Source organism: Grammomys surdaster, unplaced genomic scaffold (genome assembly GCF_004785775.1).
Source record: "Grammomys surdaster isolate TR1022 unplaced genomic scaffold, NIH_TR_1.0 126278, whole genome shotgun sequence".
Taxonomy (NCBI): Eukaryota; Metazoa; Chordata; class Mammalia; order Rodentia; family Muridae; genus Grammomys; species Grammomys surdaster.
In genome coordinates, this window is record NW_021621078.1 from 3589179 (window position 1) to 3602012 (window position 12834).

Genomic DNA, 12834 nt, shown 5'->3' on the forward strand with positions numbered 1-12834 from the left:
ACCTGAGCTTCTAGAGTTCCGTTTTTGGCTAAGCCACAAGTGTCTAGTTATTGAGGTGTGGAGCTATAAGCCTATGAGTCTGTCAGCCCGGCCCATAAGTCATTGGTTTCCAAGGACCCATAATGTGACCACCACTGAAGAGTTGTTTCTTGCCTATTAATGGTTTCTATCTAGGAACAGCAAAAGGTCCCAGGCCAGTTCATCGGTGACCATTCTACCATTGTCATGGCTGGTTTAGTTTCTTCTTCTTGGAGTTTTTAATGTATTTAACAGACAGACCAAGCCACCCAGGCCCTGTCCTAGAAAAGTATCTCCTTTTTGCCTCATAATGGTACAAGGCTGTTTCATTCATTACTGCTCTGCCTACAGATGATAGCTTTGCTTGTTTTGTTTTTAAAGACTTATTTAGTGTGTTTATGTAGAAGGGGCATCCACAGGAGGCAGAAGAGGATGTTGGAGGGGAGCTGGAATTACAGCTAGTTGTAAGCTCTGATGTCGATGCTGGGAACCAAACTTAGGTCTTCTGGAAGAGCAGCAAGTGCTCTAAACACCGATTGATCTCTCCAGCCCCTGATGGCAACTTTTGAGTTAGTCGCCAATGAACTTTGTACAGAAAAGCTGAAGAGAAAAATACTGAACAGCTACCAATGCGTAGGAGCCATAGGCCTTCCTCTGGGAGGTGGCAGCCATTCAGATATCGTCTGTCTCCTTAGGCAGCCTAGCCTACTGATCTGGCTCCGGGTCAATAGAAGACTGTCACTAAAAAGAAGGATGGAGCTCTTTCCTTTCTCTGCTACATCCGCAGCCATAAGTATGCTCAGGCTACAGAAGAGGCTTGCCTCTAGTATCCTCTGCCGTGGTAAAAAGAAGGTCTGGTTGGACCCCAATGAGACCAATGAAATCGCCAATGCCACCTCCTGTCAGCAGATCAGGAAGCTGATCAAAGATGGGCTGATCATCCAGAAGCCTGTGACTGTCCATTCCTGGGCTCGCTGCAGGAAAACATTTTGGCCCGACGGAAGGGCAGGCATATGGGCACAGGGAAGAGGAAGGGTACGGCCAATGCTCGGATGCCCGAGCAGGTGACCTGGATGAGAAAGATGAGGATCCTGCGCCGGCCTCTCAGGGGATACCAGGAATCTAAGAAGATTGACCTCCATATGTATCACAGCCTGTACCTGAAGGTCAAAGGGAATGTATTCAAAAACAAGTGAATTCTCATGGAGCATATCCACAAATTGAAGGCAGACAAGGCCCGCAAGAAGCTACTGGCTGACCAGGCTGAAGCTCGCAGGTCAAGACCAAGGAAGCACGGAAGCGCCGGGAGGAGCGCCTCTAGGCCAAGATGGAAGAGATCATCAAGACTGTCCAAGGAGGAAGAGACCAAGGAATAAAGCTTCCCTCACATCTGTACACAGTGGCCCGGCTGTGGCCTCACATGGATCAGTCATTAAAATAAAACAAGCCTTAAGAAAGAAAGAAAAAAAAAACAAGATGAGTGGACCTTAAGGAATGAGCACTCCTCTGAGGTGTCCTCCAGCCACCACAATAGCAGCAGAAATACACACCGAAATATGAACACACACACACACACACACTTAAAAAGAAAGAGTATAAAATGTCCCCAAATACAAAATGCTTTAGAAAGCTGAGGCCTATCATATGTAAATCACCAAACAAAGTCTTCAAGGTCAAAGACCTTCCTGGTATGTCAAGTTATATAAAGTCACATACTGGAGTTCCCAAGTTTTGAGTAACCCATGAAAATTAGATCTTATATAAGCTCACAGGACAGAGCTTAAAGCAGAAACCTTCATGTCTATGCTCACCTCAGACAGAAACAAGGAAAGAAAGCCTTCCTCAGTGCACACAGACACACTGGCTTCTCTCTCTCTCTCTCTCTCTCTTTTTTTTTTTTTTAGTTTTTTTATTGGATATTTTATTTATTTACATTTCAGATGCCATCCCCTTTCCCCATCCCTCCCCCAGAAACCCCCTATCCTATCCCCCCTCCTCCTTCTTGCTTTTTTTCTTTATTAGTATTTTAAGTTGACATACAAAGTACTGGGTTTTATTACAGCATCCTCATACATGTGCCATTAGAGTTCTGATTTGTTTCCCTCTGCCCCTTCCTTTTCTTCCTCCAGCTAGTTTCCTCATCTGATTTCCTGTCACATGTATTCCATCACTCTCCCTCCTCATCCTTTTTTTTTTTTGTATTAGTAACTTTTAAAAACAAATGTTAATCAAAGGCTTTATAAGTTTGGAAATGCTCAATAACAAGATCCCCATACAATCAGAAATGTAACCCAATACCCAACCTAGATATACCAAGTATCTTTGACTGGCTGAGACACTCAAACATCTGCTTCCATACCTCCCCCCTCATCTCCTACCTCCTCCTCTCCTCCTCCTCCTCCTCTCCTTACTCCTCCTCTTCCTTTCCTTACTCCTCCCACCTTAGCTCCTCCTACATATCACCCTTCCTGTTAAAATAAAACTTTTCTCTCAAAATACAATTAGAGCATAACTATACCAATTTGTATGAGTAAGGTACAAGATAGACCTAATACCCAGTCCATCATTTTGTTGACTAACCAGAACCTCTGTCATCTCTCCTAACTAAAAGACTTAGTTCTGAACCTGGCTTTTTTCTTGGCTTTAGAATGAATGTCAGCTGAAAACCATCCTCTCAAGTCTTTTCTCTCAAAGTAAATAGCTGGGATTGGCTATGAGACTATAAGTCTTCAACCCTGTCAGAAATCCAGAATGACTGAATTAACTGAAATTATGGGAAGCACAAACCATAGCTTCTAAAACTTAGTCAATTTATAGAGACCTCTGAACACCTGAACAGTCCCTATACTGCAAAACGTTGGAGCATCCGATCTGCAGCCTTCTGGCCCAGGTTCATCTGACAGACCTAGTGATGCAGAATTATTAAGGGCTGATTACTCTGTCTTGGCAGATATAATCAGTCAACTATTCCTCAAGTGTGTCCTTTTCAGGACAGTAATTTGTCTGTAGATAAAAAGAGGCAATTCTTGCCTAGTGGCTGTCTCACCACAACTGGAGTGACTCCAAAGATGCTCAGTTTCTTCTTAGAATCCAAGACAGGAAGCTGTCAGGAGCAGACAGGTCTCTAATCAAAATGAACATTAATACAGAAATATTTGTAACATCAATTCTGTGGACTTCTGACATTTTGAAAACCAACTATCCATGTAAGGCAATCTGGACTGTTTGTTGTCTGTTAACTCCTCTCAGCTATTTCTAAATAAAATATAGAAAACACCCTAACAATAAACTCAGAGCCATGAATTTGCTATAGGCTCTTAACTCACAGGCAAACCATGTTGAATCAGTTAAAAGAGTTAAAGAAGGACTGGGTCTAAGTCTTGTATTCCTAAATGTGTTACATAGGCACAATGCCTATGAGAGTAATAATATTAATCTCACTTTTACAACAATAAGAAACTCGTACCAATGAAAACCTTAAATCTGAAATCAAAGTAAATTTTGTACCATTTAAGAAATTATAACTTCAGCTTAATAACAATTATACAGATTTCTACCAATAGGTTATGTCTATGCAGTAAATCCTAGCTATTCCTCCCTGATCCAACAAAATCACTTCTTTTCCCTAGAAAGACAGCCCAATATTAACCACCTTAGTCCCCAAGCCCAGGGAATAGGGGCGCTGGCTCTTCATTAACTTCTTCAAGCTGGTTACGGGCGTTGAGATATTAGAGGGGGGGGGGATGAGTAAATTGATAAGCCTCTAACATCTGTGTCTTCACTGCATCCAGCTGAGATTCCAGGACATCAGAGGTTTGAGTAGGTCTGCTCAGCTTGCTTGATGAGTAGATACACCAAGGCTGTGTATTCTAAGATACTGTCCAGGTTAGAGCTCCTAGGAGGCCTGCTTCCTCTGGGATTTGTGAGACTGGGTGCAGAACTGCCACCCAGGATCTGCTCAGTGCTCGGGCCCAGCACACTGGCTTCTCTTTAATGAGAAGCTACAAACCTGTTACACTAAATATTCTTGGGTCATGTCAGATAATCATAGGTGTAGCCACTGGATTAGCCACATCTCAAATTTCATAATGACTATGTAATTGACACAGACTTTTATGCAGTTATTTCTCCCTGGAAGCTGGAATTAAGCAACTGTCACTCTGTGGAAAAGGAAGCTAGTCACTCACCTGGCTCACCTTGAAGATGAGTGGAAGCTTTCTAGAAGTTTCTGTTCTTCCTTGTCAAATGGTCCCAAATGGAAAGAAGCAAATTGCCCTTCAGAATGCAGAGACTGGGGACTGGGGACACTCCTGTAAAAAGCTAAGGCTTTTCAGACTCATCCTGGTATGGCTATGTATGCCTGTAACTCTCCACACTGGGGATGAGACCAACAGCATACGGATCCTGAGAGTTCATTGGCCAGCCAGCTGGCCAAAATACATAGTTTCCGGTCCAGTGAAAGGCAATAAGGTAGAAAGTGACAGAAGAAGACACCCAACATCTTGCTCTGGCCTCTGCATGCAACACACACACACACACACACACACACACACACACACACTTACAAGGATACAAAGGGTTTCTTTGCAAAAAGGAGCCCAGAGCAAAGGTAAAAGAAAAAAAGCGTAAAGGCATTTGATGTCTAGGACGTCAAGAGAAGTAATTAACCGATTGCACCCCTGGGTCCCTCTGCATAATCACAATTAAACCTTTAAGTCTCTCAGAGGCAGCAACTGTTGCCAGGACTCTGAACCCAAAAGGCCCAAGCAAATCCCAGCCTGGCAACTTCTCTGCTGTCTTAGTTAGCGTTCAAATCGCTCTGGCCACAAGAGCTGATGGGAACAGAATAAGGAAAGAAAGATCGACATCTCTGGGCTCACAGCTTCAAAAGCTTTTCTTCCCATGATAGTGCAGAAGGCAGATGGAGAAATTCACGGAATCCCTTGGGACAGGGACATGTGATGTAAGCTGTTCACATCATGGTGGACCAGGAAGGAGAGAGCGAGGCAGGAAACAAGGGGAACTGACACATCAGGGCCAGAGTCTAATGACCTACTTCTAGTGGGCTGGGCTTCATTTCCAAAGTTTCCAGAATATTCCTCGAAATACCCCCAGCTTGGGGGTGGCCAAGTGTTGAAAATATGAGCATATAGGGAATATTTCCAATTCAAAACAGAACACCTACACCAATGACCTCTGGCACATGGGATTTACAGGGTTATGTGTCCCAAGGGAATCTTGGAAGGATTAAAAGCACATAAAATACTTGTGTAGAGTGTGCAGGTGGAGCCTAGTGAGCCTTGCTTACTTCTGCTTAGTGTTCACTCTCACTAGCCTGTCAAGTAATGCCAAACTCAGAGGCCTGCTCAAACCGAGATGCTACCTCCCCCTTTAAGAGGCAAGGCTGGGATCTGTTGGTGCATATTGGGGCTCTCCACCAGTCGGCAACAGTATCTAATCCTGGGCTGCAAGCAAGTACTGCATTGAGGTTCTATTTGTTTCCTTTTGTTTGAAGTTGGTTTTGATATTGTTTTTGTTTTCTTTGGTTGGTTGGTTTTTCTTTGAACAATATAAGCATCATCTTCTAAACCTAACACAATTTCCTTCACTGCCAATGAACTACAGGACTTAAAATTTTAAAACAATGTTCACCCTGAGGTGGATTACAAACTACACAGGTACCCTCAGAGATCCAGCATCTCTCCCCAGCTCTCTCCGGTCCCAGGCAGCTGACAGTCAGTGCTGAGCTGTTCAAGTCCTTCTCTGGTAGAATTCGCTGGCTCCTTGGCAGTTAAGAGTCACCAAATCTATTGACTCTGTCTAATTCAATCCATATCTTATTCAGTATAGTAACCTGTGACATAGGCACTTCAGTCTGATTCTTGATTTAATAACAAACATAGCTTAAGAGACTAGGTTCTGAGTCATACTTCACACGGGTCAACTACATTTCCTAACATCTATGGCTGTCCGCTAGGCGCCAGGTAACAGGGTCCACCCTGGGTGATGGAATGAAGGCAGATATGATATATTCACTTACCAAGCCTGGTCCATAACTTCCTCCCTTCCTCTCTCTCTCTTTCATTAATGTATATTAATTATGTAAAATAGTGTATTTCATGATGACATTTTCATGTGTATGCATAATGTACATCCTATATTCCTCCCCAATAAGTCTTTTTTGTCTCTTCTCCCACCTCAAACTCATCCTTTCCCTAGTCTCATTTCCCCTCCCTTCTGGTGGTTGTTGTTTAAGATTTGTAAAGTTCTTTGATGTATCGTGTGTGTGCACCTGCTTGAGTTTATGTGCACCGTATGCATGCAGGAGTGCTCAAGGCCAGAAGAGGCCATCAGATCCCTTCAAACTGTTCCTGGTAGCTGTGAGCTGCCCTGCAGATGCTGAGACTGAACCCAGGTCCTCGGCAAGAGCAGTAAGCACCTTTAACTGATAAGCTACTCTCCAGCCTCAGTTGTTTTGATTTTTGAGATAGGATCTCACTATGTAACCCTGCCTGGTCTGGAATGCTCTTTGTAGTTCAGGCTGGCCTTCAGCTCACCTGTGATCCACCTGTGTCTTGCTGTGATCAAAGTCACCACAGTTGGCTGATGTATGTATGTATGTATGTGTGTGTGTATGTATGTATGATGTATGTGTACATGTTGGTGTGTTTATACACAAATGTACCTGCTTGTGTGTGTGTAGGTACATTTAAGCCCTGGTGTATGTATGGAGGTCAGAGAGCAACCAACAGGAGTCAGTCTCCCCTTATCATGAAGAGTCCAGAGATCAAACTCAAGCTGCCAGGCTTGGCCGCAGGTGCTTTTACCCACTGACCTACCTCACCAGGCCATCACCTTTGCACTCATGTCTGTTTTATTAAATCTACATAGCACATGTATGAGAACCTGGAACCCCAAGTCACAGCTTGGAGGAGATTGCCCAAGAAAGCTGCCCAACCATGGCTTAAATGTGCCTACACATACAGAGACATGTACATTTGTGTATACTCACCAATATGTATCACACACACACACACACACACACACACAAGCAATTACTTTTTTAAAGATTTATTTATTTATTGTGTATATAGTATGCTGACTGCATATATGCCTGCAGGCCAGAAGAGGACACAAGATCTCATTACAGATGGTCGTGAGCTTCCATGTGGTTGCTGGGAATTGAACTCAGGACCTCTGGAAGAGCAGACATTGTTCTTAACCAGCTTCTCCAGCCCAGCAATGAAACTTTATGACAGAAAGTCACAGAGACTTGGGGCTTCTTCACTTTTGTAGCTAGCATTACTTAACCTGACTGCATATTTTAAAAGCTCCTAGCATCTTTAATCCTAGTATTCCAGAGGCTAGGATTAAATGTTAGCTTTTATTAACAGTATTGTCAGAACACTGTCCAAGAATGAAGTCGTGTGAGGAGAATTCTGAATGCTTGTGAGAAAACCCTAAGAAATCAAGATGAGAGGGCTGTGTAGCCCTGAACCTTCTCCTGGCTTCTGAGGGTACCAAGCATCATGTATGTGGTACACACACATACACACAAACAAACAAAACCCTCATACACATAAAATAAGATGAATTATAGCTAAAGTGTGTGTGTATATGAACTTTGTTTTGGGTTTTGATTTTTCAGGACAAGTCCTACTACAAAGCTCTGGCTATCCTGGAACTCAAAGAGATCCTCCTGCCTCTGCCTCTGGAGTGCTAGGATTAAAGGTGTGTACCACCATGCTCCATTTCAAATGTATTCTTCACCATAGAAGCCTCTCCAAAGGTCCTAGTCTGGGTCACTGTCCCTCGTTTAACTTCTGAGTCATCTCTCAAGCCCAGTCTTGCTCTGTTTGGCTTTTGGTGTTTACAGACAAGGTTTCTCTATGCTGTCCAAGGTGTCTCTATGCTGCTCAACTCAGTATGTACTGCAGGCCAGCCTTGGATTTTCAATCTTCCTACCTCTGATTCCTGAATGTTGAGATTACAGGTATGCCCCACCATGTCCAGCTCAGCCATGCGCTCCATTTATTGATGTTTCTCGTGTGTCTAGTGTGATGCGTAACACGCAAAATTTACTTTTTAAAAATCCGGGCTAGGGCTGGAGAGATGGCTCAGTAATTAAAAGCTCTCTCTGCTCTCTGTGTGCATACCAGCCCATGCACCTGCATACATATCATGTTCAGCACACACATACATCCACACACACATGCGCACACACACACACACACACACACACACACACACACATACTACACTCACACACAAATAAAAATAAATAGCTTTTTTAAAATGAGAGACTGGGGAAAGACTCAGCAGGTAAAGACACTTGCTGCCAAGCCCGACCACTTGAGTGCTATCCTTGGGACCCACATGGTGGAAGGAGAGAATCAATTTCTTCGAGTTGTCCTCTGACTTCCACACATGTAAATAGCATACATTGTACACATGCATATAAATAAATAAGTGTAATTTTTAAAGTTTTTAAAAATGTGGATAGGGAGATGGTTCAGTGGGTAAAGAGCTTGCCAAATAATCATGAGAACCTAAGTTTGATCCCCAGAATCCATTAAAAAAAAAAAAAAGTCATGGTAGTGCATACGTGTAATCTCAGCGCTAGGAAGGCAGAGACAGGAAGATCCCTGGGGCTTGCTGGCCAACCAGTCTAGACAAACGAGTGAGTGTCCAGTTCAGTAAGAGACTCTGTTTCAAAACATAAGTTGAAAGTGATGGAGAAATATACTCAGTGTTAACATCTGGCCTCCACATGGACATGGACATATGTTCACAGATACATGCACCACGCACAGTTTTCGAGCTGTGTAAATTGTGTGCATGCATGTTCACAGTGTAGGCCCAGTAGTCTGTCTTCTTAGTGGCTCAAGGATCAGTGCTGCATCTAGTGTCTATCTTTGCAAGTTTAGATGCAACTATTCATGCAAGCCGAGACTCTAGAAAACCATTAACAACAACCTAACCACATTTACGGGAAACTTACTTTCCCAGGAACCACAGGGCCAGGAGGTAGATCTCCTGTAGAAGCTAGTTTGATGAAGCAAGGACAGATATGAGTTACTTCCAGGACTTTGCTCTCTTGAAGAATGTTTCTTCCAGACACAGCATGGTTTTCTACTAGGAAGCGTTGAAATCTGCTTTGGGAAGACCACAGTGCATGACAGGGGTCTGGGAGTACCTGGGTTAATGTTTTTGAGGGTCAGGACTGAATGACTGACAGACACTAGGGTTCTTTGGCTCAGCAATTCTAGAACCCTTTCGTAAGATATTGCCTGCCCATTGCTTGGAATTTGGGAAACAACTAGTGAGAATGAGTCAGACTTACAGGATAACAAGTTCCTTGATGTTAAAAATCACAGTGGAGATGGGCAGAGGTGGCGCACACCTTTAATCCCAACACTTGGGAGGCAGAGGCAGGTGGATTTCTGAGTTCGAGGCTAGCCTGGTCTACAGAGTAAGTTCCAGGACAGCCAGGACTATACAGAGAAACCCTGTCTCAAAAATCAAAAAAAAAAAAAAAAAAAGAAAAAAGAAAAAAAAGAAAGAAAAAAAGAAAGAAAAAAATCACAGTGGAAGCTGGGAATGGTGGTGCACACCTTTAATCCCAGCACTCAGGAGGCAGAGGCAGGAGGGCCTCTGTGAGAGGCCAGCCTGGACTACAAAGCAAATTCCAGGACAGCCAGGGATATTACACAGAGAAATTTTGTCTCAAAAAACAAAACAGACAAACAAACAAACAAAAAAATCACATTGGATATAATGTGATTATACCTGTAATTCCAGCAGGCTACAGGAAGCAGTTCAAGGCCTGCCTCAGCTAAATAATGAGTTCAAGGTCAGCCTGTATTATTTGGAACAATGTCTCAAAAACAAAGTCATCGTCTTAAAAAAATAAAAAGATTTAAGAAAGGAAATGTAAATTAAGGAAGATCAGATTTAATATTCTCACTGTCGTGGCCCACGTTTTGTTCTGGCCAGAGGAGGGAGAGACGGAGACAGAGAGAGGGGGAAGACAGGAAAAGCAGCCATTGTGGTGGCCAACTCCTTTCATGCATGTATCCTCATCAGACACTGCGCGGGATCCTGTATGGCCATACCCACATTTAATCTGCATTACTTAAGTGTTTCAAATGGGAGAGATTCAATGTGCCACCGAGATGTGGTAATAGGAAGTAAGGAATTTATTAGAAAAGTAACTAACACCACGGACAAAGAGACAAATGCATAGAGTGTTCTCCAAAGAGAGAAATCAGAGGCCATGTGGCTGAAGTGTGGGCCTCTTCCTATTGCTTTCTGAAGTTTTACATTAAGACCCAGGCTTTTTGATTCCCAGATAGGAGGCAGGGAAAGATGAGGAAGCAGGATGTGTGTTGCCAACGCCTTTCTTGATGGTAACTTTCCCAGGTAAGAAATCCTGGAACCAGGATATCTGTTAGCTAGGGACTCTCAGTCTCTGTAGGGTACCTGTTGGTATCTGTGAGAGGAGGCTGGCCTGAACAGAGGCTAGATTTATTTATTTATTTATTTATTTATTTATTTATTTATTTATTTTTATTAGTTACTGTGATGGTTTGTATGTCCAGGGAATGGCACTATTAGAAGGTGTGGCCCTGTAGGTGTGTAACTGTGAGTATGGGCTATAAGACCCTTACCCTAGTGGCCTGGAAGTCAGTATTCTGCTAGCAGCCTTCAGATGAAGATGTAGAACTCTCAGCTCTTCCCGAACCATGCCTACCTGGGTTCTGCCATGCTCTTGCCTTGATAATGGACTGAACATCTGAACCTGTAAGCTAGCCCTAATTAAATGTTGTCTTTTATAAGACTTGCCTTGGTCATGGTATCTGTTCACAGCAGTAAAATCCTAACTAGACACTTACTTACTTTAGACAAAGTCTCATTCTATGGCCTCAAACTCCAAGAGAGCTACCCACCTGCTTAGTTCAGGGTTTAAAGGCATGTACCACAATGCCCAGTCCCAGAGGCCAGATTCTAGTATCATCACCTTGTTACACTAACAATCATGCAAGTAATATCTGTACTCTGCAGATGAGGAAGCGATCCCCTGAGACAATAAGGCTCATGCAGAAGCTCACCCAGCTAATGAGCGGCAGAACCCAATTACAGTTGATCTCCCAGCAGGGCCGTGTTCCCACACGTTGTGTCCAGACAACATTCAGCCCGGTACCACACACCTAGAACTCAGTTTGGGGCTGTGCATTCCTAAATGTATGCATGGTCAATTCCCGGTTTCAAAACAACTCCTTCCTTAAAAACAGAAAGGCGACTGTAAAGATACCAACTGAAAGACTCGGACACGGACCCCAAAATACTCCAAAGACCGTCTTGCTGCAAACACGCATGAGGCAGGTTTATTTTGGAGCTCCAGGCCGATACATGCCTCACACAGGAGATAGAGGAATCGACCCTGAGGCCTACAGGCTTAGGGTTAATATAGGCAAGGGCGGGGGGGCGGGGGGAGGGAAGAAGGAGGTTGTGGTGCAGTCACACACAATTGGTTGTTTCAAATATTCGAAATTTGTGTAAGCAGATCCCGGGCAAGAGTTTGACTAATCTCACGGGAACAGTCCCTGGTCCTTGTGGCCTTGGGACCCTGGGGCGGATGCTTATCTGAGCTAACAGACCATCTGGCTGAATTTAGTTCGCAAGTCCTTGGGACCTTTGGTGGGAGTTTTTCCAGAGGCGGCTAAGTCGAACATCATAGGAACAGATGGGTGTTTCAATATTGTTCTCGTTCTCAAGGAATTTATCTTTGAGCATCTCCCCTATCTCTTATAGCTAACCGATTCCTGGAACACTCAATTGACCTTGGTTTCTCCAGCTCTGCATCTTTTATGATGGCCTTGGGCTATCGAGTTTGCTGACCTGTATTTTTAACTACTTGTGTTTGAATTAAGGCTTCCTGCTAACTTAAAATCCCTTCATCACAACAATTTACCAGAAGTCGGAGAAGTGACCAGTGTTCAGTTCCCAACACCCCCCCACTAGGTGGCTAACAACCTCAAATAAAGGCCAGTTCCCTATCGTCCTCTTTTGGCCTCCATGGGCACCTGCAGACAAATGTGTGGCTCACACACACATGTACGTAAATCAAAGTAAACGTCTTTAAAATTTTAAAATAAAGACAGAGAGAGGGTACAGTGTGGAGATTCTGGTTGGTGCTGTAAGAGCCGAGGATGAAGCTCCGTGCTGGGGGACTTCCTAGCATTTGCGAAGACCTGTGTCTTATCCCCGGGGAAAGAGAGAGAAGAAGGGAACGGAATAGAGGGGAGTGAGAGGGAGGGACAGTACATTGAAGAGAGCTACTGTGACCACTGCAACCACAAAGAACACACACTTACACACAGAAGCCAGAGGAGCAGAGCCCAAGGGAATCCCCTTCTTGCAGCCAAACTCTTCCCAAACTCTGGGTCCAGAGCACCTGACATCCGGCCAGCCGTTTGCCTTTGCTCTGCCTAAGAACCTATCAGGGGAAGAAGCAGGCCTTTCTGCTTTTGTGGGAAGTCCCTCCAGACAGAGGGAGGACTCAGCAGCCATAAACATGGACAAATGTTGGTCACAACAGGGGTGTGTCCCCTCCAGCCTGCTCCAGTTGTTAAGGCACCGTTTGTTTTAGTTCCATTGCTGATATCAGAGAAAGCTTGTCATTTACCATAATTTAAGAGCACCATTCATTTTCCCTGTAGAAGGTGAAATTTTCTTTGACCACCATTGAGGAGGACTTCCTAATTGGGATCCTGGGGCCTCCCATGCCTCCTGGTTGTTCATTCAAACTTCAGG

The 12834-nt window shown here is 44.0% G+C and overlaps 1 pseudogene; it reads left to right on the top strand.

The window, feature by feature from the left end:
• The first annotated feature begins 813 nt into the window (after positions 1–813).
• Positions 814–1394, top strand: LOC114613945 (annotated as a pseudogene).
• The last annotated feature ends 11440 nt before the right edge of the window (positions 1395–12834 follow it).